This window comes from Gopherus flavomarginatus, chromosome 23 (genome assembly GCF_025201925.1).
Source record: "Gopherus flavomarginatus isolate rGopFla2 chromosome 23, rGopFla2.mat.asm, whole genome shotgun sequence".
NCBI lineage: Eukaryota > Metazoa > Chordata > Testudines > Testudinidae > Gopherus > Gopherus flavomarginatus.
This window is the reverse complement of record NC_066639.1, coordinates 10539964-10561146: the sequence shown is the minus strand read 5'-3', so window position 1 is coordinate 10561146 and position 21183 is coordinate 10539964. Positions and strand designations below refer to the sequence as shown.

Here is a 21183-nt window from a genome sequence, read left to right as displayed (position 1 = left end):
CCAACCTAAATCTCCCTTGCTGCAGTTTAAGCCCACTGCTTCTTGTTCTATCACTGGAGGCTAAGGTGAACAAGTTTTCTGCCTCCTCCTGATGACACCCTTTTAGATACCTGAAAACTGCTATCATGTCCCCTCTCAGCCTTCTCTTTTCCAAACTAAATAAACCCAGTTCTTTCAGCCTTCCTTCATAGGTCATGTTCTCAAGACCTTTAATCATTCTTGTTGCTCTTCTCTGGACCCTCTCCAATTTCTCCACATCTTTCTTGAAATGTGGTGCCCAGAACTGGAAACAATACTCCAGTTGAGGCCTAACCAGCGCAGAGTAGAGCGGAAGAATGACTTCTCGTGTCTTGTTTATGTAACCCTTCTGCCCCTCTGAGTTGGCAGCAACAAGGGCCGGGTTCAGTATCAAGGGGTTCCGTTTCAATAACCCAATGCCAAACCAGCTCGAGCCCCCACCCAGTGACCTGGGAAAATCTTACACACACCCCTAGGTGCCTCAAAGAGGCAATGCTTCCCCTCTCGCAAGCACAGAGTCTCGGTGTAGCAGAAAAGGTTTAATACATGAGATAAACAACAAACACTAAATTGGGAAAACACCTCAACTAGAGTTCATAGACCAAACCGTGAGCAAAGACCCACCCCAGGAAATTGGGCTGTGTTCTCTTTCCTGGGCTCTTGAGTCCAGCAACCCCCAAATCACCCACATTCCCAAAAGTCCCACAATCCAAAAGTCTCTGTCCTGGGTCAGTGCAGCCCCAAAGTTCGAGAGTCTATCTGCAGAGGTCCCTCCCCGCAGCCTGGGTAGAAAGGGGCACCTTACGTGGTCCGGGGCCAACTGCCCTGCCTCTCCGTGGGCTCTGCTCCCGCCTTCTCCACAAACTGCTCCACTTTACCATTCACTCCACTCTGCTCCTCCAACCGTCCTCACAAACTGCTCCGCTCCACCAGCTGCTCTGCTCCACCAGCTGTCCCGTGAGCTGCTCCAGTCGTCCCTGCAAACTGCTCGGCTCTGCTCGCTCTGTGGGCCGCTCCACCCGTCCCACAGCTACTCCACTCTGCCAGCTGCTCCGCTGCCACCAGCTGTCCCATGATCCGCTCCAGCCATCCCCGCAACTGCTCCACTCCACCAGCTGCTCTGTTCCACAGTATAGCTTCAGGCTCCCCCACTAGTTAGCACAGTACTCAGTGCTCTCAGCTCTTTAGTAATTTCAGCTCATAGTAGGGGAGCCCCAGTGCTAGTGCACCATTAGCCAAAAGTGAGTTCAGCTCAGTAACCTATATCCGGATTCTTAAAGGAATAAAAAATCAACTCTGACATTCCACAGTGGAGAGAGGAGGATGTGCAATTGGTGTTCCAGGCCCTCACAAGGGGCCTATACCATCAGGTACACATACCAGTCCCCAACCTCTCTCCCTTCATGGGGTTTTGGAACCCATGTCCCATGTTTAGCAAGTACCACTCAACTGAGGTTGAGTCATCTCTGTCACAAAGCAGTCCCACAGCTCCCCATTCACACAATCAGGGTGACAAACTTTTTTTTTTCCCTGCCCCAATAACAAAGAAATTGGGGATCCTAGAGCTGTTAAAATAACCATCCCAGTCTGCTGTGGGCTTATGCTAAGTGGAGGGTGGATGCCAATGCAAATCTTTCCCCATTCTTTGAAATTATTGGAATTCTTTCCACATTCCCTACAAATCACCACCAGATATCAGGGTAGCGCTCATCCTAACTCTGCTTACATGTGCTTATATGGATTGTCCTGAACTTTACTATGCCTCGTGGTAAGGCAGGGCAGGGTAGGGTTAGTAAATCAAATTTAGAGGCATTTGATCAAGCTTTCCTGAGATACAGGCCACTTAAAAAAAACCCACAAAGCAAAACAAAAACACAGCATTTCATAAAATTCATAGATTCTACCAACTTTCAGGTTTGAACCCCACCCTGGGTGAGAATCTGTAATCATGTGGGTAACATCTACCTCCGTCTACATTTTTTTAAAAATGATTATTTTTACTATTTTATTATATTATTTTGGAGAAATGTGAGTGGTCATATGGGTACCTTAACTCTGCATTTCCTGGTTTTCAGAAATTTGAGTTTTGATGAACTTAGAGACTCAAGGTGGGGAAGGTAATGTCTTTTATTGGACCAACTTCTGTTTGTGAAAAAGACAAGCTCCTGAGCTATGCTGAGCTCCTCTTCAGGACTCTAGCTTGAAAGCTGAACTGAGGCTGAGATAGCAGCAGAGGACAGGGGTCTTCTTGCCATGGGGACTGTGTTTAATTATAAGTAAGTGAAAGTACAGTGTTTAATGCAATCTTGTGAGTAAGGATGAAAGGGTTGTAGAAAGCAGTCAGAAGATTCTCTTTGAAATGTATCAGAGGGGTAGCCGTGTTAGTCTGGATCTGTAAAAGCAACAAAGAATCCTGTGGCACCTTATAGACTAACAGACGTTTTGGAGCATGAGCTTTCGTGGGTGAATACCCATTTCCTCACATGCATGTCAGGAATGTCTTTGAAATGGAGTCAGGTAACTTCAGAAGCCTGCATATTTGAGTCTGCAGGCAATTCCAGCTCAGCAGGACTGTAGCAGTTTCCTGTTTCTTTAAGAGAAGACTCTAACTGCCCCACATGACAGGCTTTGAAACGATGCCACCTTCAAGTCACAGTGTTACTTTCACTTTCCAACTCGGCAAATGCGGCAAGTCTGGAACAAAACCCAATTTCTTAAACAAAACAAAAAAAAGTATGGAAAAGCGGTGAGAAAATGCTCCGGCTATTTTATAGCCAGAATTAGCTGAGCATCTTGATAAACTGGAATAATCAATTAACATGTAACTAGCTCAACAAAAGGAATAAGGTCTGACCACACTCTGAAGATTTAAAATTTCTCGGAAGAACCAACCAGGTGGGTTAACTTTGCTTCAGAATAACTGCTTATAACTGCTCATACATGCTTCTCTGGGCCATCCAGAGGATTCAGGGGGCCTGGGGTAAAGCGATTTTAGGGGCCTCTTCCAAAAAAAAAAAGTTGCAATACTATAGAATACTATATTCTCGTGGGGGCCCCTGTGGGTTCTGGGGTAAATTGCCCCAGTTGCCCCCCACCCCTCCGGGTAGCCCTGATTATTAAAAATGATTAAATAATCCTGTGATAATTTATTTTACTCTTCATCTAAACTTTCCATGACCTGTAGGTTAAAAATGATTTACTGTCAAATACACTGCAGATTATGTTCCTAGCAATGTAACATGAGATTTTTACATTTTGTTGAATCAGTAATCTATTTCTTTTGCTACTGTGCTTTATTCAAGATTACTGGGCCTCGTACTGTTTTCAGGGGAAGATTATAACAAGCAACTTCCTATATTTTGAATAAGGAAAGAACTTTACTGCACCAGACCTAGGTGTCATCAGTCTAGTTTTCTGCTGGTTGTCATTGCAGTTTTCTATCTCTTGATTGTGGGGGTGAATCCTTCTGCTTCTGTATAAAATAAAATTATGTCCAGAATTAATCAAAACAGAAAACTGCATCCTTTTCTCCTTCTGAAATCCGTGGGAATTAAGCATGTGCCTAAAATTGATCATGTGTTTAAGAGTATTGCTGAGTAGGGACTTCAGGACATAACTAAAACGGGGCAAATTTATACACTGTGTGACAGATCATCTCCTCGTGTGTAAAAAACTATTGGAGGGGAGTAAAACTAGTAAAAATAATGGTGTTTTTGTTGTGAAATTACTTTTTTTGTTTTGTGTAAAGTATTTAGTTTATTTTTCAATTTTTAATCAAGTCGTATTGAACAAAAATTTAGATTTTAGTTTTCGTCTTTTCAGTTTTGATTTTAGCTCCCTTTTTCACCTTTAGAAAGAATAAGGAAGAGATCAAAAAGGGTTTTGATTCTATTTTATTAGGACTTCTCACTTTGAAGCATTTAAAACATTAAAATAATAGGGAAAAATCCGTTTTTAAATCAAATTGATAATTTTCCAAAAACTGCAGCACTGTAATTTTGAGATTATGTGAGAATCATAGAATCGTAGGACTGGAAGGGACCTCGAGAGGTCACCTAGTTGGTCCCCTGCACTCAAGGCAGGACTAAGTATTTTCTCGACCATCCCTGACAGGTGTTTTCCTAACGTGCTCTTAAAAATCCCCAGTGATGGAGATTCCACAACCTCCCTAGGCAATTTATTCCAGTGCTTAGCCACCCTGACAGTTAGGAAGCTTTTTTCCTATTCTCCATCCTAAACCACCCTTGCTGCAATTTAAATCCATTGCTTCTTGTCCTGTCCTCAGAGGTTAAGAAGAACCATTTTTCTCCCTCCTCCTTGTAACAACCTTTTGTGTACTTGAAAACTGTGATCATGTCTCCTCTCAAGCTTCTCTTCTCCAGACCAAACAAACCCAGATTTTTTCAATCTTCCCTGATAGCTCACATTTTCTAGACCTTTAATCATTTCTGTTGCTCTTCTCTGGACTTTCTCTAATTTGTCCACATCTTTCCTGAAATGTGGCCCCCAGAACTGGACACACTAGTCCAGTTGAGACCTAATCAGTGCGGAGTAGAGCAGAAGAATTTTTTCTCGTATCTTGCTTACAATACTCCTGCTAATACATCCCAGAATGATACTTGCTTTTTTACACCACTGTTGACTCCTATTTAGCTTGTGATCCACTCTGACCCCCAGATCCCTTTCCACAGCATTCCTTCCTAGGCAGTTATTTCCCATTTTGTATGTGTGCAACTGATTGTTCCTTCCTAAGCAGTGTGCTTTGCATTTGTCCTTATTGAATCTCAGATTTAATTTAAAGTAAAAGCAAATTTCTAGCCCTTATGGTTGCAGAAGAACATTTAAGACTATGACATGAGTGTACCCTCAGGGCTCAGAAACCAAAAGCAAGAAATAAGAATCAAAATGGTTTTTTTTAATTGATTTTTAAGTTAATCACATATCTTTTTTGACCCACTCTGTAATTTTTTTTACAAATTATGTTTGTGTGTATGTGTGTGGGGGGCTGGTATTGGCTTTCATAAAGAAACAAATGTAAAGTTTAAAATTACAGCATGCATATGTTGCCAAATACCACATTCGTCATGGATACTCCAAAAGCATTATGCAGTTTTACAGCTAATGAAAGCTACAAGAGGAGACCATACAAAACCAGACTATACCACACAGACGTAATCCATTAGGGTGGGACTTACGCTGACTTTTGATTTTTGAATACTGGGCCTGGCAGTGCTGCTGCTCTGTTTTGAAAGGGACAAAGAAACAAATTTCAGCTTTCTACAATAATTCATGCAATCTACACAAACCAAGGAATCACACCTTTTAATTGAATTCCTCAAAGTGCTGTAGTTCTTTGGCAAAAGGGGTCCCAAGAAAATATCAGATGTTCAGAGTGGATGAAAATAGATTTTTTTAAAAATTATGTTTTTAGTTTAGACCAGAGGTTTTTCTTTAACTTGGATTTTTTCATGTTAGTTAAATATTGGTTTAGTTTTCTAATATAAAATTGTGACAACTGATGTTAAGGCCTAACTTTATTATAATCTATTAGTATTGTGAAGCAAGGAGATTCTTTTCCCCAAGAATCAGGCAGCACAGACGATACTGAAGAGGTTTATTCACGGCACCAGGAAGACTGATGGACAGCTTTGAAAGTATGGTGTTACAGTAACCAGTTATGTACATTTTCTTATCAATTCATTTGCATTTATCTTGTATTTACAGAGACAAATATTGTTTCAGAAAGAGAATACTTAACATGTTTGTACTGTTCTTCCTCACTGAGAGGCTGAGTTACTGGGCGGACATCTGACCATTTAAGTTATCAAGTGTTTACAGCTGCCATTGTCCTTGGGCCTCAGGTAGGCCTGCTTGCTGGTTATGTGAGTTTCTAACTGAATTTTTAACTCTTGCCTAACAATATCATTTACATTTATATATAAAAATAATATTCAAGTAGCACATGTTTGCTGCAGACGTTTCAAAGAAAGTCAGATGAATGAACTGGTTCCAGTCTCCTGGAACCGGAATTTGTTGAAGGGCTCAAACAGCTGCAGAGAAAATATTTTCTTCATTTCAATGAACCCAACTAGCTCTGTTCAGTGTTAGGAGTTGAAAAAGCAGGAAAGCTTGTTTACCTCTTCAGTAAAAACAAGGTGTGAGAGGATGATCTATGCCAGCTCTAAAATCCTGAAGAACAGGGTCACCCAAAACAATCAATTCAGTTCACTAACTGTGGGTATTAGTTACTTTGTTTAACAAATCGGATTTAAATGTAAAATGTTTTTTTTTCTTCCCCATCCTGTTGTCTAGATCAAGTTACAGTGAGGATGAAGGTTCTCTCATCCTGTGCTACCTCCATAGGCAGCTCTTCTCTGCCCAGTTTGATCATTTTCTTCATTACTTTTCACATTCACAAGCTGGAATCAGGTAGGAATCCCATTGCTCCTACTGCTGTTTATAGGATTTGTTTCATCATAGTGATTTATAAGTTGTGCCTATTCTATTCTTTTATACAAAACTGAACAAAAACTACAACAAATTCCAGATTCAGTCAATACCGGTAAAGAATAAGTCTCCTCTTCCTCCCCAGCCCTTCAGGAGGAGTAATTCATACCCACCGAACACGACACAACTCATTATCTCTATCTCTCTAGGTACTTATACGGCTTTCATCACCATAGTATCTGAGCTCCTTACGTTACATCCTCTGTGACCTAACCGTTTGTCAAACACCCAGGCAGCCTGGCCTGAAGCTGAAGAGATTTGGGCTCAGTGAGACCAAGTAGTGACCCAGTCCCACTAAAAACAGGACGAGGGGGGTAGAGTTGAAAAACTCAAATCACCCTACCCATTCATTGGGCACTGAAATGTCTCTATGGCATATTAAAATTAATATAAGTGAAGTTACCAGTGACACCTATACCAAAGCTTGCCTGTCACTTTCTAATACAGCCCACCTTTTCAGTTGCTTGTAATTTTGCTAAATTTTAAATGTTCAGGCTGTAAATTTGCATGCCAGGTGTCTTGGACCATTGAAGTTTGGACCATTGAATCTGTCATTTATATTGTTTTTTCCTTCTAAGTTTGTTTTTTTTGCTTTGGTGTATTTGACAGCCCAGTTCAAAGTGAACGGTCCTGGTCACCCTGTAACTGCCATTGTGGGTAAGGCTGTTGTGTTACCCTGTTACCTGTCCCCCAGGATGAGCGCTGAGAACATGGAGGTGAGATGGTTCCGATCTGAGTTCTCTTCAGTTGTTCACCACTATCATGAGTTCAGGGATCAGTATGGGCAGCAGATGGCAGAATACCATGGAAGGACAGAGTTATTGAAAGATGGCATCCTGGATGGGAATGTTTCCTTGCAGATTCTTAATATCAGAAGCTCTGATGAAGGACAATATAACTGCTTTGTTCAAGATGGTCTTTTTTATGAAGAAGCTTTGTTGGAACTGAAGGTAGCAGGTCAGCAGTTCATGCCTTATTATCTTATGCCATTGTGTATTATCTTAGTGTGGGCTGCAGGTTTTATTCTTTCCTACTGCCACAACTGTGACTAACAACTTGTGAATTATTGAAGAGTAACACAGTGTGTCTAGATTTCACCACACGGCCACAGTCATATACTTTGGGAAAGATGTTGAAAACTTTCCCAACATTTTGTTAAAGACATTTGCAGAATGGGCAAGAGATTTCCTTGCCCAAAAGAAATTCTTGATTGACTCCAAAAGGGGCCCTTAGTTAGGAGGGAAAGGACTTCTAGACAAATACAGGTCTGGTTTACACTAGACAATTAGGTCAGTGTAACTACATCACTCAGGGGTGTGAAGAATATATCCTCCCTCCTGCCCCGCCCCCCCCCCCGAGCAACATAATTAAGCTGACCTAAAACTAATGTCTGCACTTGACAGTTTTAGTGCAAAAAGTCTGGTTTTTGTGCAAAAACCACGCTAGCGTCTTCACTGGAAATCCACCCTAAACTGCTGAGATTCAGTGCAAAAATAGAACCGCCCTAACAAGAGTCTTTTTGCTTTTTGTGCTGATGCTTTTGGCTGATGTACCAGTGAAAACTCTTGATTGCTTTTACTGATCTAATTGCCCTCCAGAGCTATCCCAAAATGCAGAGTGGGAGTGGCAGCTCTTTGAAGCTTGAAGGTCTGCGCCCCTCTCTTTTAGTTCTGTTCTAACACCCGGTGGTGTCACTGCACCAGGACACAAAACAAATTATTATTGTGGAATGCTCCTGCTGCCTCCCACAATGCGAACAGAGGCAGGTAGACAGAATGTGCTGTGCAGAGTCAGGGAAGGAGGCAGGGGCTGAGGTCAGGGTCTTCTGTCCTCCTGCCTCAGGACTGGTGGCTTCCAGGGGCTGTCACACACACACACACACACACACACACACACACACACACACACATCAATCCCTGCCACAATAATGATGTGCTTTGTGTGCTGGAGCAGTGCATAGTGGGATAGGTACCAAAATGCACTCCTTTCATTGTGATGCAAGTGCTGCATATGTAAACATGCTCTGATGCCTGTGGAAAACAATGTGAACACAAACCAATGTTTTTCTTTTAGAGCTTCTCTATCACTGACAAAAGTGTCAGTGAAAAAACTTTGCAAGTATAGACATAGCCTAAGTCTCCTTGCAGACAGAACTGGGTCAACAGAAGAAATCTTCTGTGAACTAGTTGACTGCCTCTCGGGGAGGTGTGTTACCTATGATGCCGGGAGAAGTCCTCCCTTTGGCATAGGTAGTGTCTACACTGAAGTGCTACAGCAGAGAAGCTGCGCTGCTGTAGCATTTCAAGTGTAGACAAGCTCATGGCCTACCAATTTCTCTGCCGTCATCTTGAGGATGTGTGGCTAAGGTGGGACTGCTAGGTTTATGTGACCTTCTGATGTGATCACTACTGATTGTTATTTAGTGGTACAGTCAAAATCACCTGCAGCTTTCTGATTGGCTGAGGCCATATAATGGGGGCGGGGGTAGAAGTTTTGTATTTACCACTCGTAGATAAGGCTGAGCATTTGTCCCCTGCTGTTTTGACACTGTAACCATGGAGCAAGTTAGATTTATTAATTTAAAAAGCAAACCAACAAAATGTCTATCCAATGCACTAAAAATGGATTTTTGAAAAAATCGTATCCCATTTAGATATTTAAATGAAATGGCCAAATTTCCCAATGTGTTCAACATTCCATTGCTCTTGGGCTGAGAGGGCAATATGTCTTACTGACTCAGCGAAATTATTTTAAATATTTGTTTACATGTTCTCCTGTGTACGTGAGTAGTGGGAATTCACAGATTCCAGTATTCATTTATCCCTTTTGCATTAATAAGTGATCTCTAGTGAGAGTAAGGGATCCACAACCTATCTCTCATCCTTTTAGCTTTTAAGCTAACTCGTGGAATTAACACACACTTATGTAATTTTCTTCTAGGTTTGGGCTCCAATCCTCTTATCTCTGTGGATAGTTATCAGGATGGAGGGATCCGGGTGCTTTGTCAATCAACTGGGTGGTATCCAGAGCCAGAGGTACTGTGGAGAGATCTCAATGGGCAAGAATTATCATCGCTCTCTGAAGCAAAATCCCTGGGGGATAATGGCCTGTTTGAAACAGCAAATGCCGTTGTTATAAAAGAACATTCAAACCAAAACTTGTCCTGTTGGATCAGAAACACCTTTCTCAATCAAGAAAAGGAATCAACAATTTATATAGCAGGTCAGTTATCAGCCAATTTGCCATTGAACTCTAAGAATCTCTGAATACCAATGAATCAAATCAGGCCTGTTCATTCACAGATAAATAATTGTTACAGCTGTGTTGGTTGGAGTCATTTTTAAAATCAGTTTCTGGTCTTTAGTGTAGATGACGTGATGTTTTCACTGTTATGACACAGAAGTCTTGACGAGGAGTTTTTATTTATTTGTGTGCAATACAAAAAAAAAATTTGACTTTGTCCCTGCTTCCAAATTAATGCAAATCCTGGGGTTTTGTTTTTCAGATCACTTTTTCCCAAGACTGAATCCCTGGATGGTGGCTCTGTGTGTGATCCTGATGGGTTTGTTTGGTGTCAGTGGCCTCACTGTTTATTTATTGAAAATTAAAAAAGGTAAATGTTATAGGAGAAAATATAGTGAAATTAACAAGAAATGTTCTTCTAATAAACGAAAAAAGAACCAGAATGAAATTTTTGACTGGGCCAAGCAGGGAAAACAGATAGCTGCACTGCCCTACTCCCCGCCCCATCAGTGGCACAGAGAAGGAAATATTATTGAAGTGTCTCTTTGCTCCAGGGTGTAGTGATTTGCATCAGCCCATTACCGGGCACAGAGAGCGTCTCCCCCCAGAATTTCCTTTTCCTCATCTGACAAGTAAATATTTGGTTGAAAGTGAGGTCATTATAAAGAGTGTGTGTAATTTTATTTTGAGAGCAGTTGTTTGTCATTTCATTTAATGTTAAAAAGGAATTGTGATGAGATGAAACCTGATAAATTTCACCCCAAAAGGTTATATGAAAAAGTTATACATAGTAGAAAGTAGGGGATTAACAGACATCAGCTCTCATCCTAAACTTGAGTGCTGGCAATATGAGAAAAGGAAGTGGAGAAAGGAAAACCTTTTTCTCCTGGCATTGAGAACATTAAACCTATCAAAAGCTCATGAATTATATAATCACTGTGTGACTTTCACAAAACTCAGACAATTGCATAATAAAGAGAAAAAAATCTTAATAATTTATATTTATTTCTGTTTATTTTAGGAGAATGGGATAGAGAAATTGGTAAGTCTCATATTCTTTCCTCCAACAAGTAAATCTTTTGTACAACCTTGTCTCCTCAAGTTTAATTATTTAATCTTTTGAATATTTATCTCTAGTGTAGACACAAAATTAGTAAAACGTGAATGAAATGTTTTCCAGGTTCTTGAAAACACTCCTTTCAGTCTGCATTAACTAAAAATATTCCAAATTCAATTTTATATATTCTGTTTGCTTTATTTATGTGTGTTTAGGGGAATATCTTTTAAAATATTTAGTTCAATTTTTCTCTTAATTGAACATCTCATGTGAAGTACTTTGCTGCTAGTTCTTAGCCTGTTTGCCAGAAGCTGGGAATAGGCAAGAGGGGATGGATCATTTGATGACCTGTTCTGTTCATTCCCTCTGGGGCACCTGGCATTGGCCACTGTTGGAAGACAGGATGCTGGGCTAGATGGACCTTTGGTCTGACTCATTGTGGCCTTTCTTATGTAATCGTCTTATTATTAATTAATAATAATAATAATAAACAGACATCAACTTGAAAGTCATATGAAATATCAGAGATAATGAATTGATAACAATTCAGTTAGGTAATGGGAAACCATAAAGAAAACATTATTTATAATGTATCTTCTCTGAGGGTGAAATTCACTCAGTGCTGGAGGCACCATGAAGTGGGGGACCAGGAACATTGTGCACCCCCAAATGTCCTTTTCCCTCATCTGACAAGTAAATAGTTTGGTCAAAGTTGAATCATCACAGAGACTGTGGGTAATTTCATTCGGGAGCAGTGATTTAATTTGATTTTTAAAAATACATTGGGATTAAGCCAGGGGTCTAAAACACGCGGCCCGCGGGGTTATTTTCTGCGGCCCACGAGCTCCCCATGGTCCCCCCGCCCTCCCCAGTGTTTACCTAGAGCGCACTGGGGGCAGGGTAGGCTCCCTCCCTCCCTCCCTGCTTGCCTGCCCTGTCCCCGCACCGCTCTGGGAAGCAGCCAGAATCTGGGGGAGGCAGGGAACTGGGGTCTGTGTGTTGCGCTTGCTTCAGGCACCTCCCCCAGCAACTCCCATTTGCCGCCCGCGTGTTTTAGACCCCCAGAGCAACACACAGACCCCAGTGCCCCGTCTCCCCCAGGTTCCAGCCGCTTCCCAGAGCAGTGCAAGGGAGCCTGCCCTGCCCCCAGTGCACACCGGGCCAGAACCACCCCCCAACCTCTCCTGAAGCCATACCCCCTGCTGCACCCTTCACCCTGACCCCTTGCCCTGAACCCCCTGCCACACCCCGTACCCCTCCTACACCCCAACTCCCTGCCCTGAGCCCCCTAACCCCCTGCACTAAGCCCCCTTCCACTCCCCGCACCCCTCCTGCACCACAATGCCCTGCAGCACCCCTCACCCCTCCTGCACCCCACATCCCAACTCCCTGCCATGAGCCCCCACCGCACACCACACCCCTCCTGCACCCACTGGGGGCAGAGAGAGGGCGGAGCTGGGGTGGGAATTTTGGGGAAGGGGTTGGAATGGGGGCAGAGAAGGGGAGGAAAGAGGTGGGGCGGGGCGGGGCTTCATGGAAGGGGAGGAGTGGGGACGGGGCCGAGGTGTCAGTGATGCGGCAGTCAGACAATGTACTAGTCCTCGTGTGGCCCTCGTGGTCTTCTGAGTTTGAGCCCCCTGGATTAGACTAAACCTGACAAATTTCACGTCACCAGACGCACAGGGAAATGTTACGAAGGTTCCCCTCTGCTCCAGTGGGTAGTGATCTGCATCACCCTTGACCAGGCACGGAGTATTTCTCCCGCAGAACTGCCTCAATTCAACTCACTCATTGGAGCACTTAGGGGGCAGGCTGGGGGGAAACAAAATCGTATCCAGTCTTCACTCTTTTCTGCCCCCTCCCCACCCACTGTTCACTTATTCCCTCCTCCATACCAATAGATTTGGGGAGTTAGAAGTGTCCTTTTCCTTCCTCTGACAAGTTAATTTTTTGTACAGAATTGAATCATCATAAAGATTGTGTGTGATTTTCGTTTAGGAGCAGTTTGTCATTGCATTTAATGTTGTAAAGAAATTGAGAGGAGATTAAGCCTCATAAATTTTATGACCAGTAGATAATATGAAAAACGTATACACACTAAAAAACAGGGGTTTCCAAAGAAATGAGCTCTCTGTCTTAACGTGAGTCCTGTCAATAGTGAGAAACAACAGGTAAGAGATGGAGAAAGGAAAACCTTTTTCTCTTGATGTTGAGAACATGAAACCCTTCAAAGAGCCATCCGATAAACAGTTCCTGTGCCACTTTCAGAAAAGTCAAACAGCTGACTCTCCTAGTAAAAAATACTCCTAATAATAATGTATATTAATTTTCTTTTTTTTTTTTTTAGAGGAACACGATAAAGCAATTCGTAAGTGTCATACTCTTTCCTCCGACAAGGAAAAGGTCGTACAAATTTGTCTCCCCATAAGACTGTGGTTTATTTAATTGTTTACTATTTTGGGTGGGATTTTTTTAACCAGCAAAGGATTAAAACCCTGATGCTGCACCATTAATATTGGTTAGAGCTTTGCCAATGACTTCAGTGAGTGTGGGATCAAACACCACCTGCCCAAGTCATATCACTGAAACAACAATGCTGACCATTTGCGGGTCAGAAATTCCATTCTTTGCACCAGCATAACTCTGAGCAAAGCTAATGGAATATGTGATATACGAGGCGTCACACTGTCTGGAGTGAGTTAGGAGTGTGGGCACATCACAGAGAGAAGACTCATAGACTCATAGACTCTAGGAATGGAAGGGACCTCGAGAGGTCATCGAGTCCAGTCCCCTGCCCTCATGGCAGGACCAAATACTGTCTAGACCATCCCTGATAGACATTTATCTAACCTACTCTTAAATATCTCCAGAGATGGAGATTCCACAACTTCCCTAGGCAATCTATTCCAGTGTTTACTACCCTGACAGTTAGGAACTTTTTCCTAATGTCCAACCTAAATCTCCCTTGCTGCAGTTTAAGCCCATTGTTTCTTGTTCTATCATTGGAGGCTAAGGTGAACAAGTTTTCTCCCTCCTCCTGATGACACCCTTTTAGATATCTGAAAACTGCTATCATGTCCCCTCTCAGTCTTCTCTTTTCCAAACTAAACAAACCCAATTCCTTCAGCCTTCCTTCATAGGTCATGTTCTCAAGACCTTTAATCATTCTTGTTGCTCTTCTCTGGACCCTCTCCAATTTCTCCACATCTTTCTTGAAATGTGGTGCCTAGAACTGGACACAATACTCCAGTTGAGGCCTAACCAGCGCAGAGTAAAGCGGAAGAATGACTTCTCGTGTCTTGTTTACAACACACCTGTTAATGCATCCCAGAATCATGTTTGCTTTTTTTGCAACAGTATCACACTGTTGACTCATATTAAGCTTGTGGTCCACTATGACCCCTAGATCTCTTTCTGCCATACTCCTTCCTAGACAGTCTCTTCCCATTCTGTATGTGTGAAACTGATTGTTCCTTCCTAAGTGGAGCACTTTGCATTTATCTTTATTGAACTTCATCCTGTTTACCTCAGACCATTTCTCCAACTTGTCCAGATCATTTTGAATTTTGACCCTGTCTTCCAAAGTAGTTGCAATCCCTCCCAGTTTGGTATCGTCCGCAAACTTAATAAGCGTACTTTCTATACCAACATCTAAATCGTTGATGAAGATATTGAACAGAACCGGTCCCAAAACAGAACCCTGTGGAACCCCACTTGTTATACCTTTCCAGCAGGATTGGGAGCCATTAACAACTACTCTCTGAGTACGGTTATCCAGCCAGTTATGCACCCACCTTATAGTAGCCCCATCTAAATTGTACTTTCCTAGCTTATCTATAAGAATATCATGAGAGACTGTATCAAATGCCTTACTAAAGTCTAAGTATATCACATCCATAAATAGGGCACAAAACCCCAAACTGAGAGCGCTATATTTAGATTTCACCAGCCAAGGAACAAGTGAAAGCCCCTTAGGCACTATAAGCCCAAAGCCAGAAGTCACAGACAGTCTCCTTGGTACTCTGGTCCATGTACCACCCCAGCAAACTAGACTATGTGATAGATGGTTGCTTTACTCCAGATTATACCCAGTCCCAAAAGACCAGTCTCTCTCCCAGATCAATTTGCATTTTAGATCTCATACCAAAGAAAATGCTTGCTGGCAATCCTATAGTAAACTAACAAAGGATTTATTAAGTAAAGAAAAAGAAATGAGGGTTTTTGAAAGGTTGGAGCAGGCACAAATAAATGCACAAATGAGTTAGTCCATAGTTTCAAAAGGGAAGAGAGGTGTAGTAATCTGCCAGTTTCCAAATGTCTTTTAGGGCTAACCCAGGGTAACTCCAGGATTGCTGGTTTCTGGTTCAGTAATTCTAGCCCTGTTGGAATCCAAACAGGCAAGAGATGAATATTTTTCCTTATAAGCATTTTTAAAAAATCATCTAACAGAATCCAAGCTGACAGGACAGCATACACAGGTCACCTGTTTGTAGACTCATAGAATATCAGAGTTGGAAGGGACCTCAGGAGGTATCTAGTCCAACCCCCTGATCAAAGCAGGACCAACCCCAACTAAATCATCCCAGCCAGGGCTTTGTCAAGCCTGACCTTAAAAACCTCTAAGGAAGGAGATTCCACCACCTCCCTAGGGAACCCATCCCAGTGCTTCACCACCCTCCTAGTGAAAAAGTTTTTCCTAATATCCAACCTACACCTCCCCCATTGCAACTTGAGACCATTGCTCCTTGTTCTCTCATCTGCTACCACAGAGAACAGTCTAGATCCATCCTCTTTGGAACCCCCTTTCAGGTACTTGAAAGCAGCTATCAAATCCCCCCTCAGTCTTCTCTTCTGCAGACTAAACAAGCCCAGTTACCTCAGCCTTTCCTCATAAGTCATGTGCTCCAGCCCCCTGATCATTTTTGTTGCCCTCCGCTGGACTCTTCTCAATTTTTCCACATCCTTCTTGTAGTGTGGGGCCCAAAACTGGACACAGTACTCCAGATGAGGCCTCACCAATGTCGAATAGAGGGGAATGATCACATCCCTCGATCTGCTGGCAATGCCCCTACTTATACAGCCCAAAATGCCGTTAGCCTTCTTGGCAACAAGGGCACACTGTTGACTCATAGCCAGCTTCTTGTCTACTGTAACCCCTAGGTCCTTTTCTGCAGAACTGCTGCCTAGCCAGTCGGTCCCTAGTCTGAAACAGTGAATGGGATTCTTCCATCCTAAGTGCAGGATTCTGCACTTGTCCTTGTTGAACCTCATCAGGTTTCTTATGGTCCAATCCTCTAATTTGTCTAGGTCCCTCTGTATCCTATCCCTACCCTCCAGCATATTCTACCACTCCTCCCAGTTTAGTGTCATCTGCAAACTTGCTGAGGGTGCAGTCCACGCCATCCTCCAGATCATTAATGAAGATATTGAACAAAACCAGCCCCAGGACCGACCCTTGGGGCACTCCACTTGAAACGGGCTGCCAACTAGACATGGAGCCGTTGATCACTACCCGTTGAGCCCGACGATCTAGCCAGCTTTCTATCCACCTTATAGTCCAATCGTCCAGCCCATACTTCTTTAACTTGCTGGCAAGAATACTGTGGGAGACCATATCAAAAGCTTTGCTTAAGTCAAGGAATAACACATCCACTGCTTTCCCCTCATCCACAGAGCCAGTTATCTCCTCATAGAAGGCAATTAGGTTAGTCAGGCATGACTTGCCCTTGGTGAATCCATGCTGACTGTTCCTGATCACTTTCCTCTCCCCTAAGTGCTTCAGAATTGATTCCTTGAGGACCTGCTCCATGATTTTTCCAGGGACTGAGGTGAGGCTGACTGGCCTGTAGTTCCCCGGATCCTCTTCCTTCCCTTTTTTAAAGATAGGCACTACAGTAGCCTTTTTCCAGTCATCCAGGACCTCCCACGATCGCCATGAGTTTTCAAAGATAATGGCCAATGGCTCTGCAATCACATCCGCCAACTCCTTTAGCACCCTCGGATGCAGCGCATCCGGCCCCATGGACTTGTGCTCATCCAGTTTTTCTAAATAGTCCCAAACCACTTCTTTCTCTACAGAGGGCTGGTCACCTCCTCCCCATACTGTGCTGCCCAGTGCAGCAGTCTGGGAGCTGATCTTGTTTGTGAAGACAGAGGCAAAAAAAGCATTGAGTACATTAGCTTTTTCCACATCCTCTGTCCACTAAGTTACCTCCCTCATTCAGTAAGGGGCCCACACTTTCCTTGACTTTCTTCATGTTACTAACATACCTGAAGAAACCCTTCTTGTTACTCTTAACATCTCTTGCTAGCTGCAACTCCAAGTGTGATTTGTCCTTCCTGATTTCACTCCTGGATGCCTGAGCAATATTTTTATACTTCTCCCTGGTCATTTGTCCAATCTTCCACTTCTTGGAAGCTTCTATTTTGTGTTTAAGATCAGCAAGGATTTTGCTGTTAAGCCAAGCTGGTCGCCTGCCATATTTACTATTCTTTCTACACATCGGGATGGTTTGTTCCTGTAACCTCAATAAGGATTCTTTAAAATACAGCCAGCTCTCCTGGACTTTTTTCCGCCTCCCCCCTCACATATTATTCTCCCAGGGGACCTTGCCCATCAGCTCCCTGAGGGAGTCAAAGTCTGCTTTTCTGAAGTCCAGGGTCTGTATTCTGCTGCTCTCCTTTCTTCCTTATGTCAGGATCCTGAACTCGACCATCTCATGGTCACTGCCTCCCAGGTTCCCATCCACTTTTTGCTTCCCCTACTAACTCTTCTCTGTTTGTGAGCAGCAGCTCGAGAAGAGCTCTTCCCCTAGTTGGTTCCTCCAGCACTTGCCCCAGGAAATTGTCCCCTACACTTTCCAAAAACTTCCTGGATTGTCTGTGCACCGCTGTGTTGCTCTCCCAGCAGATATCAGGGTGATTAAAGTCTCCCATGAGAACCAGGGCCTGCAATCTAGTAACTTCTGCTAGTTGCCGAAAGAAAGCCTCATCTCATCCCGCTGGTCTGGTGGTCAGTAGCAGACTCCCACCACGACATCACCCTTGTTGCTCACACTTCTAAACTTAATCCGGAGACTCTCAGGTTCTTCTGCAGTTTTATACCGAAGCTCTGAGCAGTCATTCTGCTCTCTCACATACAATGCAATGTTCATGTTGGGAAGGTGGAAGAATGCACTTAAAGTCTTTGATCCTTGATCTCGCACAGTGGCTTATTTGCTTTCAATGCACAGGAATTGACTCCGTCATGTTAGAGTCCTTCATGTGCATTACCCAAGGCTTCATCCCTGTTTGAGGAGTTACTATGGGCTTGTCTTCACTACCGGGGTATGTCAACCTAGGTTACGCTACTCCCGCCATGTGAATAACATAACTGGAGTCGACGTAGCTTAGGTCAAATTACTGCGGTGTTTTCACTGTTCTGCATTGATGGGAGACATTCTCCCATACTCTTCTGGGGGAGCTGGAGTACTGGAGTCGATTGGAGGGCGCTTTGCTGTCAATCTAGTGGGTCTTCACTAGACCAGCTAAATGGACACTTGCAGCAGCGTTGATCTCCCCAGTAGTGAAGACAAGCCCTGAGTCACAGAGGTTTACGATGCAGATACTTGCTATCACTTTATAACATGGGATATAGATAATTCAGAGCAATATCTGCAGCATAGCACAAGATTTTCATGAAGTCTAAACACGAAACACATCCTTATGAGCTGAACATACAGGTGAGCTGGTCTGTTTCCTGCTATGAAATTGTCAGTTCTTATCTGACACCTATAGCCTCGGCAAGAGCTGGCACCTGGTATAACAGTGCATCCGACGAACACTCATGCTCCAAAACATCTGTTAGTCTATAAGGTGCCACAGGACTCTTTGGTCCAGACTAACACGGCTACCCCTCTGATACTTGGTATAACAGTGTCATGCAGGAAGCAGAAGTGAGCTCCCATGGCTTGACTTTTTAAAGGTATTTAGTCAGTTAACTCCCATTTAAATCAGTGGGTGTTAGGCAGCTAAATAACTTTAAAAATCTGGCCCTAATTCCACAAGGAATTCAAAACTTTCAGAAATGTGAATCCTTGAGATTAGTCGGTTACTTTTTGACACTTATCTCTAGCGTAGCCACAGGGTTAGTAAAACATGAATGAAATGTTTATTATCTAGGGGCCAGGAATTCATATAATGGCAATACTCCTTGAAGTCTGCATTAACTGAAAATATTCTTCAATACTTTGTATTTAATTTTGTTTGATTTATTTTATTTATTCAGGGAATCATCTTCGTGCCATGAGTAAGTTTTCTCTTTTTCTCCAAATAAAACCTTTTCTATGAAATTGTATGCTGTTTTGTTATTTATTATTATTATTATTATTATTTTATTTTGAAAGAGATATCAACTTTAAAATCACATGAAATGTCAGTGTTAATGTATGGATAAAAAATTAGTATGAAGGTAATGGGAAAACATTATTTAAAATGTATCTTCACAGTGGGTGAAATTCACACGTGCTAGACCAGGGGTCGGCAACCTTTCAGAAGTGCTGTGCCGAGTCTTCCTTTATTCATTCTGATTTAAGGTTTTACATGCCCAGTAATACAATTTAACATTTTTAGAAGGTCTCTTTCTATAAATCTATAATATAGAACTAAACTATCGTTGTGTGTAAAGTAAATAAGGTTTTTAAAATGTTTAAGAAATTTCATTTAAAATTAAATTAAAATGCAGAGGCCCCCAGACTGGTGGCCAGGACTTGGGCAGTGTGAGTGCCACTGAAAATCAGCTTGCATGCCACCTTCGGCACCTGTGCCGTAGGTTGTCTACCCCTATGCTAGAGGCACCTTGAAGTGGGAGACCAGGAGGACTCTGTGTCCCCAACTGTCCTTTTCCCTCATCAGACAAGCAAATCGTTTCATAAAAGTTGGATCATCATACAGATTGTGTTTAATTATAGTTGTGGAGCAGTTGTTTGTCATTTCATTTAATGTTAAAAAGAAATTGGGATGAGACTAAACCTGAAAAATTTCACCCCAATAGGTGATATGATAAAGTTATGCACAGCAGAAAATAGAGATTTGACAAAGACATGAGATATCAGCCTTAAATTTAGTGCTGAGAATAGTAAGAAATAACATACAAGAGAAGAAAAAAGGAAACCTTTTTTCTCCTGGTGTTAACAAGAAACCCCTCAAAGACTCATGAATTTTATAATCAATGTTCAACTTTCACAAAACTCAGAAAACTGGATAACCAAGGGGAAAATTATCCTAAGAATAATTGATATTTATTTCTGTTTATTTTTTAGGTGAATGTGATAGAGAAATTAGTAAGTGTCATAATCTCTCATCTAAAAGTAAAACTTTTGTACTAATATGTCTCCTCATGTTTTCTTCTTAACCCTTAAAAATTAATTCGTTAATCCTGCACACTAACATCAGTTAGAGCTGTGCCTTTCATTTCAGTGAGTGTGGGATCAAACACGAAATGCACAAGTCGCATCACTAGAAGAAAAATGCTGGTAATTTTAGGGCCGATATTATACCCCATGTGCATCTAAATTTCCCAGAAAAGCAAATGGGAATATGTAATATAATAGGAAACAGGCTTTAGCTAGAATTTTAATAGCTGTTGGCCACCTAAATTCCACTGAATTTAAATACCTACAGAAATCTGGTCCTAAATTCACAAGCAATTCAAAACTTTCAGAAGTGCAACTTCTTGAAAATAACCAGTTTATTTTTGATACTTGTCTCTAGGGGAGACACAAAATTAGTAAAAGATGAATATTTCATTATTATCAGTATCCTAGGAAAGGATAACATAAAAACAATCCTTTCAATCTGCACTTATGTAAATATTCCATGTGACCTTTTATATAGTTCCATTTGCTTTATTTACTTACATTGGGAAAATATCTTTAAAATATTTAGTTCAGTTTTTCTTCTAATTGAACCTATGCTTTGAAGTAGTATGCTGTTATTATTCATATTAATAAATGATAACAATAAATAATAATTAGTAAACAGACATCAACTGGAAAGTCATATGAAATATCAGAGATAATGAATTGATAACAATTCAGTATGTAGGTAATGGGAAACCATAAAGAAAACATTATTTATAATGTATCTTCTCTGAGGGTGAAATTCACTCAGTGCTGGAGGCACCATGAAGTGAGGGACCAGGAACATTGTGCACCCCCAAATGTCCTTTTCCCTCATCTGACAAGTAAATAGTTTGGTCAAAGTTGAATCGTCACAGAGACTGTGGGTAATTTCATTTGGGAGCAGTGATTTCACTTAATTTAAAAAATACATTGGGATTAGAGTAAACCTGGCAAATTTCACATCACCAGCTGCACAGG

The 21183-nt window shown here is 42.1% G+C and overlaps 2 pseudogenes; one reads left to right on the top strand and one right to left on the bottom strand.

Annotated features, from left to right (window-relative positions):
- LOC127039435 (zinc finger protein 23-like) overlaps nt 1-21183 on the bottom strand; it is a 247872-nt pseudogene that overhangs the window by 19764 nt on the left and 206925 nt on the right.
- Nucleotides 2522-21183, top strand: part of LOC127039385 (butyrophilin subfamily 1 member A1-like) — a 41895-nt pseudogene continuing 23233 nt past the window's right edge.